Source organism: Leopardus geoffroyi, chromosome X (genome assembly GCF_018350155.1).
Source record: "Leopardus geoffroyi isolate Oge1 chromosome X, O.geoffroyi_Oge1_pat1.0, whole genome shotgun sequence".
Lineage (NCBI taxonomy): Eukaryota > Metazoa > Chordata > Mammalia > Carnivora > Felidae > Leopardus > Leopardus geoffroyi.
The window spans coordinates 109,946,224-109,964,007 of record NC_059343.1 but is presented as its reverse complement, the minus strand read 5'-3'; the positions used below and the strand labels follow the sequence as shown (position 1 = coordinate 109,964,007).

General features: G+C 42.5%; 1 long non-coding RNA gene across 2 annotated transcripts in view; it reads right to left on the bottom strand.

Moving 5' to 3' along the window:
• The window catches only part of LOC123595143, a 68,078-nt gene extending 51,371 nt beyond the window's left edge, over nt 1-16,707 (bottom strand). Inside the window, exons 1-3 of one of the 2 annotated variants that reach the window (XR_006711049.1) lie at nt 16,445-16,707; nt 16,073-16,163; nt 8,134-8,362 (exon numbers count right to left, since the gene is read on the bottom strand). This is a non-coding gene — a long non-coding RNA (uncharacterized LOC123595143). Of the gene's footprint in view, nt 1-8,133; nt 8,363-13,770; nt 13,817-16,072; nt 16,164-16,444 lie in introns of those variants that run through there. The other variant, XR_006711050.1, reaches the window with a different exon arrangement.
• Between the last annotated feature and the right edge of the window lie 1,077 nt (nt 16,708-17,784).

Below are 17,784 nucleotides of genomic sequence, written 5' to 3'. Positions count from 1 at the left end.
TCATCTTTCACTTGTGTTACTTCCAGAGCCTTTTAACTAGTCTCTCTGCTTTCAGACTTGTCCTACAAAGGCCTTCCTCCATGCAATGGCTACATTGATCTTTTTACCCTGTAAAACCTCACATTTCACTTCCCTGTTTTAAACTCTTCCTTAGGGCTACGGCTGAATGGCCTCAGGTCGGGTAGAGTTCTTAGATATAGATAGCCAAAGCACTATCCATAAAATGTAAACGTGATTAATTGGTCTTCGCCCAAATAAAAACTTTTATGCTTCAGAGGATTCCATCAAGGAAGTGAAAAGACAACCCACAGAGTGGGAGATAATTTTTGGAAATCATATCTGATAAGGGTTTGTAACAGAACAAAGAAATCTTATAATTTGATAATAAAAAGACAATCCAACAAAAATTTGGGCAAAGATCTGAATGACAATTCTCCAAAAAAGGTGTACAAGTGGCTCCTAAGTCCATGAAAAGATATTCAACATCGTTAGTCATCAGGGAGATGCAAAGAAAAATGACAAGATACCATGTCACATTCATTAGGATGGCTATCATCAAAAAGAAAGATGATATGTGTTGGCAAAAATATAAAGAAATTTGAATCCTCCTACATTGGTGGTAGGAAAGTAAAATTGTATAGTCACTTTGGAAAACAGTCTGGTGGCTCCTTAAAGGTTAAACATAGAGTTACCATATCATCCAGAAATCCCACCCATAGGTATATACACAAAAGAACTAAAAACATATATCCATACAAAAACTTGCACACAAATGTTCACAGAAGCATTATTCATAAGAGCCAAAGAGTACAAACAAGCCAAATGCCCATCAATTGATGAATGGATAAGTAAAATGCGGTACATCCATACAGTGGAATGTTCTTTGGCCATGAAAAGAAATGGGGTACTAATAGCTGCTCCAACATAGATGAACCTCAAAAGCATGATGCTAAATGAAAGGAGTCAGTCACAAAAGACCACATATTGTATGATGCCATTTCTATGAAGTATCCAGAATAGGCAAATATAGAGATGCAAAAAGCAGATCAGTGGTCACCAATGGCTGGAGAATAGGGGGACTGGGGAGTTACTCCTAATTAGTATGGGATTTCTTATTAGGGTGATGAAAATGTTCTGGAATTAGATAGTGGTGATGGCTGCACAACCTTGTGAATATGCCCAAAACCCCAAAGTGTATACTCAAATATGTGAATTACATGGAATATGAATTATATTTTAATAAAGCTATGGGGCACCTGGGTGGCTCAGTCTGTTAAGTGTCTGACTTTGGCTGCTCAGTCTGTTAAGTGTCTGACTTCGGCTCAGGTCATGATCTCACCATTCATGAGTTCGAGCCCCGCCCGCGTCAGGCTCTGTGCTGATGGCTCAGAGCCTGGAGCTTGCTTTGGATTCTGTGTCTCCCTCTCTCTCTCTGCCCCTCCCCTGCTCATGCTCTGTCTCTCTCTGTCTCTCAAAAATAAATAAACATTGAAAAAAAATTTTAAATAAAAATAAAGCTATTACCAGAAAACAAAAATGTCCATAGTTCCCTGTTGCTCTTAGCAGTAAGCCCAAGGTTTGTCGCCTGAAACATCACAGCCTTCATACATGTGCAATCCCTGGCACGCACTGTATCACATCTAGCCACACTGGATTGACTTATCTCCATTCTCCCAGCAGGCTGTGTATGACCACATTGTTATGTCTTTGCTCCTGCTGTTTCCTCTATTTGGAAAGTCTCCTTTGCCTTGTTTACTTGGTGAACTGCTACTTATTTTTGTAGAAGCAACTCATCCTCTTCTCTCTCCCTGATCTCCATTCTCTTAGGCCAAGAAGAGTTACTCTTTCCATCTGTCACAACTGTTCACAGCACACTGCTATTATTGCATGCCTCACACTGTGTGGCAGTTATCCGTGTTTACCTGTTGGTCTGTGTCCTTAACTAGATGATAAGTTCATTGTCTGCAGGAACCATGTCAGACCTACCTCTCTATACCCAGCACCTAGCACAGGGCCTGGTACGTGGTAGGCTTTAGGCACACATTTGTTGGTTGAATGAATGAATTTAGATAGAGTATCAGTTATTCATACCATGTTGTCACTCCACTTTATCAGAGTGATGGCCAATGACCCATGAGCTAACAACAAGGTCTGAACACATAGTAGACTAGGGCAGACCTATTTTGGGAGCAAGGAGAAGGTAAGCCTTCCCAGTACACTGCAGTACAGAACCGTGGGAAACCAGAACGCCAACAAAGGCCTGTGGCCGAGAGGGAGGATGTAAGGGTCACTGGGTTTTGGAGAAAAGGATAGAAAGGGGAGGGAACATCAGCACCCAGGGAGGAAGGCAGGTCTCCTCTTATACCCCTTGCCTGAAATCACTGACGAGCTCCTCGTGGTGAGCTCCTCAAGGGCATAGATTACGTCTTATTCTTTTCTGAAGCCCCGTGCCCAGCACAGAGTGGCACAAAGTAGAAGTGAGATGAACGGAAGATCTTTGGTTGCGTCTCAGGGTCATGGCAAGGCAAGGGGGCATCCAGGCCCAATCGGATCTTCCCTTGGGCTCCCTAGAGCTGTGAGCAGCAGGAGGAGACCAGTGAGTACTCTTCCAATTCAGAGGAGCTGGCCAGCCTTGCAGGACAGGGCGGTACAGAACAGGGAGGGCCAAACTATTGCGGCTTCAAAGGCAAAGGAAGAGCTTAGAATAACTCTTGAGTCACTGCCTACCATGGACCTCTCCTAGGAGTTTGGCTCTTTCAACACTGCCCCAGAGATTCCCGCTATGCATGCTGGCGGCATCAAATAGCCCCGTCTACCCTTCCCGGCTTCTAATTCTACAGGGAACCCCGTCGTATTTCCAGACCAATGACCTCGGATAAGCAGAAAGGCCAGCTGGCCGTAGCCTACTCTAGGAGTTTGTTTGTTTGTTTGTTTGGGTGAAACGTGGACCAAAAATGGCCTATACGAAATGAAGTTGAAACGCCAAAATTGCCTTAGTCTACTACAGAAGGAGATCTGCCTCAAGTCTGCCACGTAGAAATCCCGCCTGAGTTTTCAGCCAGCTGGCCTACCCTACAGATTTTGAACTTGCCAGCCCCCACAAACATGTGAGCCAATTCCCTCAAATATCTCCCAAGATATTTTATATTTATATTACGTACATAAACGTATAATGGGTTTATATTTTCTATATATAAAATATCTCAAGAAAGAGATGGAGTGTGTGTGTGTGTGTGTGTGTGTGTGTATCCTGTTGGTTCTGTTTATTTACAGAACCTTGACTGATACTCCCAGCAAAAGAAGAAATCATTGAAGAGAAAATGAGTCTATTTCACCATTTTGTCCAGGGGCAACTTTCTCATGAGAAGGATAGCTTTCATCAGTGGCCTGTTTGTCATCATTCGGTTTCTGATGCAAAACAGTTGTTTCTTTGCTTGGCAAAGCCTTATTTGACAACAGACACTTCTGATTAAGTGCACACAGTCAGGGGGGGCCTGCAACAACACTTGCCAGCAAGCCCTGCTTTTTCTGTCGTCTCGGCGACAGAAGGACAGTTATAACTCTCTTTCTCAGTGTCAGACAGAAGCCAGTCTGGAGCCACTCCCGGCTCAGTCTGGGTGTGGCTCTGATGAGAAGCCAGGCAGCTCCAAGGAGAGTGAGGAGGCTTGAGGGACAGTCATTCCTCAGCAAATACGTGCCCCAGGCAAAATCGACGGGTTTTGCCGCTTCCCGGTATGAGCTTTGCCTGAACTTGAGGGCCTTGCCAATTACCACGTTTCTCCGCAGCGCAAGGCAAAGTGAGAGGATCTGCTCAACGGGACTGTCAGCATCTGCAGACAAGGTGGGCGCTGGATCTAACACTTGGACTGTGGCGATAATTAAGTAGGGCCTAGGGAAGAAGAGAAGGCTATTCCTGTTCAATCTGGGGAGACAGAAGGTTCAGGAGACAAAGTCCTTTAAATGGAGTCACGACCTCTGTTCTAAAACCTAAGAAGCCAAAGCATTGCTTAGTTGTTTGCCTCTTTAGATCAAATACAAATACATTTTGTACAAGACACTTAAAACCATGATTCATTCAAATCGTTCGATTGTTCCCCTCATCCGTATTCACAATCACGATCCTCTGCCAGCTCCAGATGTTTCTAGGAGTGGTTTGCTCTAAAACTCACTTGACATCACTCCGTGGCATTCCTTTCACTGATGATTAACAGAGGACACAAGGCCTGACTCACAGCTTGGCCAGAGACTGCACTGATTAAGGCAAGCTGCAAAGAATGGCAGCTTCTCTCCCTGATTGGGGCCAGCTTTGTGCGTTCACAGATCTCTAATAGGAGAAACGGCTTCCCTTATCTAGGATGGGGTTCTGAACCATGTTGTTGGAGAAGGGGAGGGTCCCGAACTAAGAGCCAGATGGAATTGGGCTGGTAATGCAGAAGCAGAGACGCACGCTGTGCAGCCGGTCTGTAAATTGGTACCAGGTCTGAGAGCACTGAATTACAAGATGTGCTGTTTGTCTTTTTTTTGAGGATGTGTGCTCCCTTGTGTAATAAGACAGTGCACGACTTCTTCCATTTTAATGTGCACGTAGATCACCTGGGGATCTTGTTAAAATGCAGGTTCTGATTTGGTGAGTCTGGTAGGCCTGAGATTGTGAATTACTGACAAGTCCCTGATGACACCTAGGCAGCTAGTCCTTGGCCCACACTTCCAGTACAAGGTTATGAAACGAGCGTAGACTTGCAAATAGGCCCCACACCTGTCGTGTCACTTGAGTCCTGTCAGCTACGCAGAAATGGCCTGGTCCTTCTCTCCCGCGGTTTACAATCTAGTAGATCAGTGCCACAAGAGAAGCGAAGAGGACAGCGATGTTCACAGGAACAAATGGTCATTTCCAGCTGGGAGGGGAACTGCAAACACCGCACAGAGGACAAAGCTTTGAAGCAGGACCCAGGCAGAAATGCTGTAAGGGCCTGCCAGATGGATGGATCTCCACAAGCAAAGACACAGAGACTAGAAACCGAGACACCTGGGCAGGAAAGAGCATGCAATTTCATTTGACTGGAATGTAGACTCTTGTAAGCAGAAGCTAACGCAGACAAATAAGGTTGGTCGGGAAGTTTAGGATCAAATCACAGACGATCTTGACGTCATATCATACCAAAGCATTTGGACTTCATTCTGTAAGCAAGGGGGAAACTGATTATTCTTTTTTAGCTCAAAAGTGACTTGAGCAGAGCTGTGCCTCAGATCCCAGGCGTGGAAACCACTCTAGGGGTGCTAGAAAGGATAGGTTGGAAGGAAAGAGCCTGGAGGAAGGGAGGCCAGGTAGGGGCTATTCAACCAGCCAGAAAGTATTTACTGAGTTGCTTGCTATTCTGTTCCAACCACTGTGCTAACAACTTGAGCAGGGAAAAAAACATCTATGTCCTATCCCTTTGTGGCACCCACAGTCTGAGGAGAGCCACAAAGAAGTCCAGGGGGTTAGGAGAGCATAAAACAGGGAGACATGAACACCAAGAGTGTCAGAAAAAAATTGCCCTGAGTCGGTGGCATTTTGGTCCAGATCTGAAGAAATGGAGAGGACTCAGACGAAGAGGAAAGTGAAGGGGTGCTCCAGGCTGAGAGAAGGACCTCGACGAAGGCCCAGAGACTAGAAAGCCTGGCATGCCTGAGATTGAGAAAAATAGAGCACAGCTGAAGTGGTGAGACCAAAGGGAAGAGACACATGACATAAAGCTTAGAAAGGTTGGCAGGGGTCACATTTGTGCAAGGCCTTTGTGGAGGAGGCAAGGAGTTCAAACTTTAAACCTTGCCCTAAGGGCAATGGGAAAGCATTAAGCACAGGAGTGACTTGATGAGATATGTATATTAGAACAACTCTTCTGGGGTGCCCGGGTGGCTCAATCGGTTGAGAGTGCGACTTTGGCTCAGGTCATGATCTCGCGGTTCGTGAGTTTGAGCCCAGCGTCGGGCTCTCTGCCGTCAGCACAGAGCCTGCTTTGGATCCTCTGTCCACCTCTCCCTCTGATTCTTCCCCGCTTGCTCTCTCTCTCAAAAACAAATAAACATTTAAAAAAAGAAAGGAGGGGCGCCTGGGTGGCTCAGTCGGTTGAGCGTCCGACCCTTCGGCTCAGGTCAGGATCTCACGGTTTGTGAGTTCAAGCCCAGTGTCGGGGTCTGTGCTGACAGCTCAGAGCCTGGAGCCTGCTTCAGATTCTGTGTCTCCTCCTCTCTCTGCCCCTCCCATGTTCATGCTCTGTCTCCCTCTGTCTCTCAATAATAAATAAACGTTAAGAAAAAAAATTAAAAAAAAAAAAGAACAACTCTTCCCTGTCTTTGCTCTGTGGAGGATGGATGGCGGCAGGGAGCAACATTCCATGCAAGGAAGCCTGTTATGGGAATGATTGAGTAGACCAGACGAGAGGTGATAGAGCCCTGGTCTGAGTGGAAGAGAGGGTGGAGAGAGGTAGGTGGACAGAAGTGATAACTGGGGTAAAAGCAAGAATTGGAGAAGATGAGGAAAGACAAAGAAGTGTGAAGAGTGGATAGTGGTACCTGCCACCGATGCAAAAAACATAGAAGAAGTTGGTTTGGAAGGGAGTGAGGAAGAGAAGTTCAGGAGAAGGTCCTGTGGGACATTCAGGGGGAGATAATAGGCAGATTGACACAGCACTAGATTTTGAGAGAGGTCTGAGCCAGGGATGGGAATTTAGGAGTAATCGGGATAAAGAAGTATCATGGCTGATTCCAGCGCATTCTTCCTGGCCTCCCTATCAAGCCTCCCATCTGGCCACAAAAATCCATCAGGGACAGACATTGCAATGGAGGCATTAATACAGCAGCCCAGCTTCTCTCATGACGAAAGAAAAGGAGAACAGAGTTTGGAGGCGAATCACAAAGAGAGATTTTGAGAATGTCAGAAATGATGGCATCTTTAGGGTTGGTATGCAGCCGGTCAAATTGAGGAACAGCTCTCATTTCAGACGGAAAGTCTGATAGATCAGTTACAAAAAGAGGATTCAAGACTTGGCAGGCAAATTTTACATCAGACACCTTCTTGAGTCTTTGGTCAGCTCTCCCTGCTCAGATACCCAACATGTTCTTGACAGGTATATGCTCAGAATGTGAACACTAATTCTAGTATTAGCCTAAGCACAATCATAGTTAGGAACACCTGCTGCTGCTGGAAAAATCTATCATACAGTCCCAAAACAAATACAAATTACCTTTTCTCCTATGTTTTAGATCATTTACACCACCTTGCCCTTTCAGTAGCCTGGATGGATAACTGAGTTGGCTAGATTTATAACACAAGGATGTGCATTGTAAATAAAACAATATAAGGTGGGTTGCTTTATACAAGTGGCCTTCTTGGATGATATGCTCAGCAGCTACATCCAAAATGTACTTTAAAATTATTATGACAGCAAATTAACATTTTCACAGGACCTGTTCAGGTGGAAATGTTAACAAAATGAAAATAAGTAAATAAAGCCAGAGGCAATATGTCTTCTAAGTCTGAAGCAGAGTGATGCCGGGGAGAGGGGATGTGCCCTGAACTCGATCTGATGCAAACCTCAGGATGATATCATGCATTCATATGGGAGATTTTTTTGAGCGAAACCAGGACTTGTAAGGGTATGTGGTGGTGGGTGGGTGGATATGGTTCCCTTGAAAGGCAATACTATTGAGCAATTATTAACCTCTGGACAGGCAAGCATGTAGAGGGAGGAGACCACCTATCTGAGTTACTGATTATGAGTCAGCCAGAGAGGTTTCCCCACCTGCCCATTGATACTAGAATTGCCAAGATCTGGGACTGAAGTCTTTCTTACACAATTCAAGAGAAGACCCGGAATAATACCTTCTGGGATGGTATCTGTGTGAGGCTTGGCTCACACAGAAGTGTGGATGATACAGGAACAAAGTCTTTTTCACAGAGATTTGAACAGGTTTCCAACAAGGAAATCTAGCCTTGCGTGCTCAGGGATGGTCAGATATCAGATCTCCATGACCCTACCTCATAGTATGGGCTATGGGGCAATTAGGAAGGAGAGTATTTCTATTATCTATTGTCACCTAACAAATTACTCCAAAATTTAATGACTAAAACATCAATCTGTTTTCTCTCACTGTTCTGTGGATTAGCTGGCTCCACTGGGAAGTTCTTCTGCTGGTCTTACTCAGGGTCTCTCATGCAGTTATAGTCAGATGGCAACTGGAGTCGTCTAGACGCTCGACTGGGTCTCTGCGATGACTATCCCTCTCTTCCTGTACATAAAATCTCAGAGACTCTCCTCTCCACATGATGTGTCCAGCAGGGGAGACAAACTTCTCATTTGGGCTCCCCAAAATGAGTATTCTAAGAGAGAGAGAGAGAGAGAGAGTAAAAACTGCCATTGCTCTTAAAGAATATGCCTAGAACCAGCAAAACTTCACTTATGCTGCATTCTATTGATATTGCTAATCATGGGCCAAATATTAATTTGATTCTTTATGGATTCTAATGACTGGATTGAATTTTTCTTTTCATATATTTTCCCATCTCTTCCTTTATTTCTTGAACATATAGTTATTAGAAATTCCTTGTATCCTATTCTTTATATATCTGGACCACCTGTGGGTTTGTATCTATTGTCTGGTTTTTGTTTTTCTTTTTTAGGTTTTAAGTCATATGCCCTTGTCTCTTTATAATTCCTAGAAAATTTTGAATGAATGTCAACCAATTGAGTATAAATAAATATATAGACTCTAGATGATGTTATCTTCCCTCAGAGAGAATTTACTCTTTTCTCTGTTAAGTAGATCAAGTAAGGGCAGACCACTTTTACTGAATCAGTGACTAAGTTGAATCAAGGCCAGGTTCAATGTTGGTAAAGCCCTCCTACTTCTCCTTTGCCCCTGCTTCTAAAGCATTACTGTGCAGAACTTTCAGCTGATAATCTTGTGTGTTCAATGAAGCCCTTACCATTGGCAGATCTTGAACTCTAATTCTTATCTACTCAGCACAGTGAGACTACCCAAAACACCACTTTGTTTTTTGGGTTTTTTTGAGACTATACTTACCTTCTTAATCACTAGATTAAAGGATGGCTCAATATATGCAAATCAATAAACACAATACACCATAATAACAGAATGAAACTTAAAAATTGTATGATCATCTCAATAGTTGCAAAAATTCATCACCCTTTCAAGATAAAAAAAAAACTCTCAACAAACTAGGCATACAAGAAATTTACCTTAACATAATAAACACCATATACGACAAGCCCACAGCAAACATCATACTCAGTGGTAAAAAACTGATAGCTTTTATCTAAGATGAAAACAAGGAAAGGACACCAACTCTTGCCACTTCTGTTCAACATGGTACTGGAAGTCCTGGCCAGAGCAATTAAACAAGAAAAAGAAATAAAAGACATCTAAATCAGAAAGAAAGAAATGAAACTATCTCTGTTTTTAGATGCCATGTTCTTATGTATATAAAACTCTAAAAACTCCACCAAAAAAAAACCCCACATAGAACTAAGAAATGATTTCAGTAAAGTTGCAAGGTACAAAGTCAGTATATGAAAATAAGTTGCATTTGTATACACTAACAAGGAACGATCCAAAAAAGAAATTAAGGGGCACCTGGATGGCTTAGTCAGTAGACCATGCAGCTCTTGATCTCGGGGTCATGAGTTCAAGCCTCACATTGGGCATGGAGCCTACTTTTAAAAAGAAGGAAATTAAAAAAGCAATCCCGCTTATGGTAGCATCAGAAGGAATAAAATACTTAGGAATAAGCTTAACTAAGAAAGTGAAAAACATATACACTGGAAAGTACAAAAAAAATTATGAAAGAAATTTAAAAAGGCACAAATAAATGGAAAGACATCCCATGTTCATGGATCACATGACTTAATATTATTTAAATGTCCATACTGTCCAAACTGATTACAGATTCAATGCAATTCCTATGAAAATCCTAATGACACTTTTTTACAGAAATAGAGAAAAAATCCTACCATTCATATGGAAACACAAAAGACCCTGAATAGCCAAAGCAATCTTGAGCAAGAATAAAGCTAGAGTTATCACATTTCCCAATTTTTTTAATATGAAAATTATTGTCAAATTGGTTTCCATACAACACCCAGTGCTCATCCCAACAGATGCCCTCCTCAATGCCCATTACCCATTTTCCCCTCCCTCCCACCGCCCATCAACCCTCAGTTTATTCTCAGTTTTTAAGAGTCTCTGATGGTTTGGCTCCCTCCCTCTCTAACTTTTTTTTTCCTTCCCCTCCCCTTCCCCATGGTCTTCTGTTAAGTTTCTCAGGATCCACATAGGAGTGAAACATATGGTATCTGTCTTCCTCTGTATGACTTATTTCACTTAGCATAACACTCTCCAGTTCCATCCACATTGCTACAAAAGGCCAGATTTCATTCTTTCTCATTGCCAAGTAGTATTCCATTGTGTATATAAACCACAATTTCTTTATCCATTCGTCAGTTGATGGACAATTAGGCTCTTTCCATAATTTGGCTATTGTTGAGAGTGCTGCTATAAACATTGGGGTACGAGTGCCCCTATGCATCAGCACTCCTGTATCCCTTGGATAAATTCCTAGCAGTGCTATTGCCAGGTCATAGGGTAGATCTATTTTTAATTTTCTGAGGAACCTCCACACTGTTTTCCAGAGTGGCTGCACCAGTTTGCTTTCCCACCAACAGTGCAAGAGAGTTCCCGTTTCTCCACATCCTCTCCAGCATCAATAGTCTCCTGATTTGTTCATTTTAGCCACTCTGACTGGCATGAGGTGGTATCTCAGTGTGGTTTTGATTTGTATTTCCCTGATGAGTGACATTGAGCATCTTTTCACGTGCCTGTTGGCCATCTGGATGTCTTCTTTAGAGAAGTGTCTATTCGTGTTTTCTGCCCATTTCTTCACTGGATTATTTGTTTTTCGGGTGTGGAGTTTGGTGAGTTCTTTATAGATTTTGAATGCTAGCCTTTTGTCTGACGTGTCATTTGCAAATATCTTTTCCCATTCCGTCGGTTGCCTTTTAGTTTTGTTGATTGTTTCCTTTGCAGTGCAGAAGCTTTTTATCTTGATGAGGTCCCAATAGTTCATTTTTGCTTTTAATTCCCTTGACTTTGGAGATGTGTCAAGTAAGAAATTGCCGCGGCTGAGGTCACAGAGGTTTTTTTCCTGCTTTATCCTCTAGGGTTTTGATGGTTTCCTGTCTCACATTCAGGTCCTTTATCCATTTTGAGTTTATTTTTGTGAATGGTGTAAGAAAGTGGTCTAGTTTCATTCTTCTCCATGTTGCTGTCCAGTTTTCCCAGCACCATTTGTTAAAGAGACTGTCTTTTTTCCATTGGATATTCTTTCCTGCTTTGTCAAAGATGAGTTGGCCATACTTTTGTGGGTCCAATTCTGGAGTCTCTATTCTATTCCATTGGTCTATGTGTCTGTTTTTGTGCCAATACCATGCTGTCTTGATGATTACAGCTTTGTAGTAGAGGCTAAAGTCTGGGATTGTAATACCTCCTGCTTTGGTCTTCTTCTTCAATATTACTTTGGCTATTTGGGGTCTTTTGTGGTTCCATACAAATTTTAGGATTGCTTGTTCTAGCTTCGAGAAGAATGCTGGTGCAATTTTGATTGGAATTGCATTGAATGTGTAGATAGCTTTGGGTAGTATTGACATTTTAACAATATTTATTCTTCCAGTCCATGAGCATGGAATGTTTTTCCCTTTCTTTGTATCTTGTTCAATTTCCTTCATAAGCTTTCTATAGTTCTCAGCATACAGATCTTTTACAGCTTTGGTTAGGTTTATTCCTAGGTATTTTATGATTCTTGGTGCAATTGTGAAGGGATCAGTTTCTAATTTCAAAACATATTACCAGGGTGCCTGGGTAGCTCAGTTGGTTAAGCATCTGACTCTGGATATCAGCTCAGATCTTGGTCTCAGGGTCATGAATTCAAGCCCTGTGTTGGTCTCCACCCTGGGTATGAAGCCTACTTAAAAAAACCATATTACCTATATGTATGCAGTCAATTCATCTTCAACAACTGTGCCAAGAATACACAATGGGGAAAGGAGAGTCTCTTCAATAAATGGTTTTGGGAAAATAGGATATTCACATGCAAAAGAATGAAATTGGACCCTTACATCAGACATAACAGTAAACTCAAAATGGATTAAAAATTTAAACATAAGACCTGTAAATCTAAAACTCCTAGAAGATAACATAGAGGAAAAACTTCTTGACATTGGTCTTGGCAATGATTTCTCAGATATGACACCAAACGCATAAGCAGCAAAAGCAAAAATAGACAAGTAGGACAGCATCAACCAAAAAGCTTCTGCACAGCAAAGGAAGCAGTCAACACAGTGAAAAGGCAACCTACAGAATAGGAGAAAATGTTTGCAAGCCATATATCTGATAAGGAGATAATATCCCAAATATACAAGAAACTCCTACAACTAATTACCAAAAGAAAACAAAACCAAAAAGAAATAACCTGATTTTAAATGGGCAAAGGACCTGAATAGATATTTCTTGAATAAGACATGCAAATGACCAACAGGTATATGAAAAGATGCTCAACATCACTCATCATTAGGGAAATGCTAACCAAAGTCTCAATGAGATATCACCTCACACCTATTAAAATAGCTATTCTAGGGGCGCCTGGGTGGCTCAGTTGGTTAAGCGTCCGACTTCAGCTCAGGTCACGATCTCACAGTCTGTGGGTTCGAGCCCCGCGTTGGGCTCTGTGCTGACAGCTCAGAGCCTGGAGCCTGCTTCGGATTCTGTGTCTCCCTCTCTCTCTGCCCCTTCCCCGCTCATGCTCTGTCTCTCTCTGTCTCAAAAATAAATAAAAACATTTAAAAAAATTTTTTTTAATTATTTAAAAAAAATAAATAAAATAGCTATTCTAAAAGAGAGATAAAAATGTTGGTGAGAATGTAGAAAAACCAGAGCCCTTGTACACTATTGGTGGGAATGTAAATTGATGCAGCTGCTATGGAAGACTGTATACAGGTTCCTCAAAAAAACTAAAAACAAACTACCATATGACCCAGCAATCCCACTTTTTAGCATTTATCCAAAAGAATTGAAATCAAGACCTTGAAGGGATATCTGCACCCCCATGTTTATCATGGTGTTATTCACAATGGCCACAATTTGGAAACACCTAAATATCTATCAATAGATGAATGGATAGAGAAAATATGGTATATACATACAATGGAATATTATTCAGCCTTAAATAAAGAAGTAAATCCTGACCTACGATACTAAATCCATTTCTGTTTTCACTGGGGTCTTGGTCCCTCAAATCTGCCCCTAATAACCACAAAGGCTATTTTTCCTGTGTCCTCCAGTAGGGGCCCTCTGCCTAGCCAAAGCCCAGATTCTCAGTCTCTTACTATGCACCCAGAATTTGCAAATGTCCCCTAGGAAAAAATAACTCTCCTTTAGTGATTCAACCCTCTTAAAATCTTGGCTTCTCTGATGATGATTGCTTTTGCAACTTCCAATGCTTACACACATATATACCCAGGGTTTTTGGTTGTTCTTTGTTAGACTGAAAGCAGGAGCTCACTGAGAGATTTAACCAGAAAACTAACATGACCAACTTTGCATTTAATAAAGGTCACTCTGAAGGCAGTATGGATGATGGTGTATTAATTTGATGGGACTTTCATAACAAAGTATCACTGACTGGGTGGCAGAAACAACAAAAAGTAATTTTCTCACAGTTCTGGAGGATAGAAGTCCAAGATCAAGTTGTGGTTTCTTCTGCAGCCTCTCTCCTTGGTTTGTTGATGGCCATCTTCTCCCTGTGCCTTCACATTGTCTTCCCTCTGTGCCTACCTGTGTCCAAATTTCCTCTTCTTAGAAGGACACCAGTTAAATTGTGTTAGGACCCACCTTAATGACCTTATTTTAACTTAACTACTTCTTTAAAGAACCTGTATCCAAATACAGTCACATTCTGAGCTATGGGGATTTAGGACCTCAACATATGAATTTGTGAGGAGTATTCAACTCAATGCATAACAGATGGATTTTAGGGCAGCAAAAGTGGAATTGGGGGCTAATGAGAAAGCTATTGCAGTAATCTGAGAAAGAGAGAGAGAGAGAGAGAGGTTGGACTAAGTAATGGCAGAAGGGCAGGAGATAATTGGATTGCTTTAAGAGAACATCAGAAGATAGAACAGATAGAATTTGGTAATTATGAATAGAGAAGAGTCAAGGATGATACCCAATTTTCTAATTTGAGTATGGAGTAGAGGATATAGACATAACATGGATCGGGCAGAGATGCGGGCGTAACCTCCATTCTCTCTTGAATTTTATGATAAAGCTTAAACCCTGAGATACTGCTCCTTGACTGACCTTCCCTCTGTCCTTATGTGAACACCATACCTCATAATACTCTGCATCTGTTCTGGTCTCCATCCTGACTCCTTATTCCTTGAATTCCCAGAATGCTCAGACCTGTCACACCACTTTGGGGCTAGAGAGCTAGACTCAGTAGCTTTGCTTTGCTCCCCATGGACAAGTAGTTGCCAGCTTCTTGGACTTCTTTATTCCATGGCACCAGTCTGCTACTGGGCTCCTCTATTCCAAGGACTCCTGTATAGGGCCAGGTTTCCCCTTTGTCTTAGACCTTTTGGTGGTGATCACTTGCCTGAACATGTACCTGTCTTTGCTTTACACCTCATTTCAATGGACTGATGGCAGCTGGAGTAGCTGCCTCTGTCTAGTTGTGAGTGTATTGCAATGCCTTGTTATCGACTCCCAGCAGTTGGTATGCCAACCTCAGAGAATGACAGCACTGACCTGAACTAGTCTAGAAATATTCAGTTCCCCTTTCTCAGATTTCTGTGTCGATCTAGAGAAGATGCCCTTCTCAAAGAACATGAGATAGGGAGACTAACCTAACATCTCAAGTCAGGCAAGTGGAACTGAGTAAAGAGGCCAGAGTGACACAGCTTAGAGATAGAAGTGACTCTACCAGGGACATTCTGATCAGGATTGTATCTCTGTATCCCATTCTGCTAAATTTTATTGGTAGCCAATCCAGAATACACAAACATACTTTTGGCTTGCCCTTTACCCAAATTGGCAACTTTCAGACACTGTTCCTCCTTCATTGGCTTTGTCTCAGACCCTCCCTAGCCTAGCAGCAGCCCACTTCCCCTCTAAAACTGCCTTTCCTCTACATGGGAAATCAAATTAGCATGTTTTAGAAACTGCCACTTTCCTATCACTGCCCATTCTCTTGCTTTATTTCAACATAAATCCCTGAAACATTTTTTCAAGATTTCATTTTTAAGGAATTTCTACACCCAACATGGACCTTGAACTTATGCCATGATCAAGAGTCACATGCTTCACCAACTGAGCCAGTCAGGTGCCCCTTTATTTATTTATTTTTTTAAGTAGAGGAGTGATTTCCATTTTTATTTTTATTTTTTATTTTTATTTATATTCAAAGTTAGTTAACATATAGTGTAGTCTTAGCTTTAGGAGTAGAACCCAGTGATTCATGTGTTACATATGACATCCAGTGCTCATCCCGAAAACCGCCCTCCTTAATACCTGTCACCCATTTAACCCACACCCACTATATATATATATATATATATATATATATATATATATATATATACCCAACCATAAAAAAGAATGAAATATTGCCATTTGCAACAGATGGATGGATATAATGCTAAGTGAAATAAGTCAGTCAGAGAAAGACAAATACCATATGATTTCACTCATAATGTGGAATTTAAGAAATTAAACAAAGAAACAAAGAAAAAACAGAAAAACAAAACAATAAAACAGACTCTTAAATATAGAGAACAAATTCGTGGTTACCTGAGGGGATGGGTAAAAGAGATGAAGGGGATCAAGAGTGCACTTGATGAGTGCTCATGATGAGCACTGAGTAATGTATAGAATTATTGAATCACTATATTGTATACCTGAAAGTAATGTAATGCTGGATGTTAATTATACTTGAATTTAAAAAACAAAGAAAATGGCTTACCCTGTACTTTTTCTTCCTCTCTTCCTAGGAGCTAAAACACAGTCATAGTGGGTGATGAACCGATCTTGACTATGCAGAGAAGGAAAATATCCTAGGGGATGACAGAACCACAAGATACAAAGACTTGAGTTCTCTGCTGCTAACTCTTTAAGTACTATGAGCAAGTCCCTTTCCCCACCCAGGCCTCAGTTTCCTCCTCTGTGAAGTGAGAGTGATTTCAGGGACTGTGCTAACCCAAAACTTCTATGTGTCTTTGAAGGCAGCCATAGGCTGTATGTCAGTGCCTGAAGTTCTCTGTAAAGATTTGCTCTCTCCTGTCTCCTCTGTTACAAGGCAAAGCATGCAGGGAACGTCCCATTAAATCTCAAATACCTCAATGTGAATGTGTTTCTGGCAATCCCATTGTTTTTCTTAGATGGACTGAAGAGATAATTTGGGACCCACAGCCTCCTAGAGCAGTCATGAAGTGAAACACGGAGAAAGGGGAGCCATTAGGAGAAGGAAGGAATGCGGTGTGGGCATCCCCATCGCTCACGCACCATCCATCTCTCAGCAAGCCTGCCTGAGGAAATGTAAACTAGCTGGGCGAAGGTTAACCCACCCAGATTCCCCGAACTGGGCCAAAAGGCGGGGGGGGGGGGGGGGGGGGTTGGCATTCCCAGAGGCTGCGGCTCCAAGAACATTGGAGCTAAGTTCCCATCACTGATGTCTTCCACCTCCTGAGCGTGGCCCCTCCTAATATTCCCACAGCGGGGCACCTCCTCAGGCTCTAGGCTTGGGGTGGCCGGTTTTCTTGAGGGAGCGATTGGGACATTGCTCTGGATGGCATCCAACTTGCTAGGTGTCTGGTTGGAGGCAATGAGAGAAGCCCTGACAGGGCAGACCATGCACATGGTTTGTGGTTCCCTGTCAGTCCGAGAAGACTGAGAAACTTCCTCTTAAGACTGCCGCCTTTGCACTTCGGGTTGTTTGTGGATCAAAGGGCCAGGAGCATGCCTCTCCTCACGTGTTCTGTTAGTCCACATGATCTTAAATGCCTGTCTTCTGCCTTGAGTGTTAGGCAGCGGAAGGGGCTTGGTTCTGTGAATCTGAGGAGATGAACATTGAGAGCACAGAGCACTACACGTTTGTAATTCCAGTCACCGAACAGAAAGGGCACAGGAGCCCTGATTTTACCCCACTGCTTCTCCACTCAACCTAACCTCCCTTCCTCCCCTTTCTTTGCTGATGCCCCTGCCTTTCCTTTGCCCACCTTTGCTCGGTGCGTGGAAAGAAAAGAATCAGGGGCCAGGGCCGGTTAGTGCAGAAATTCTGGAACAGCTGGGGCATGTGCAGCACTAAGCACTATAGTGGCCAAGTGAGTGTTTTAAGGGCAGTGGGGAGGGGGCCACAGAAAATTCACATGGAAGCACTCGGTGGAGTGATTCAGTGGCTGGGATCACTGGCAGCCAGTTCTGGATCCTAGTTCTTGCTCCATCCTTGTTCGTGTATTAGCTGGATGACCTTGACCTCATGGGATTCAGATAAAATGACCTAGGTGAAAGCATTTGATAAATGTGATACAAATGTTTGGTTTTATTACATGACTTTATTTGAGAATGTAGTGAAAGTTTCCATGCTACAAAATACGTCACCTCTCCACCCACCCATGTAACCAGACCCTGCCCTGGTCACAACTTGTGCTAATGTCTGTTTTTCCATATTTAGAAATT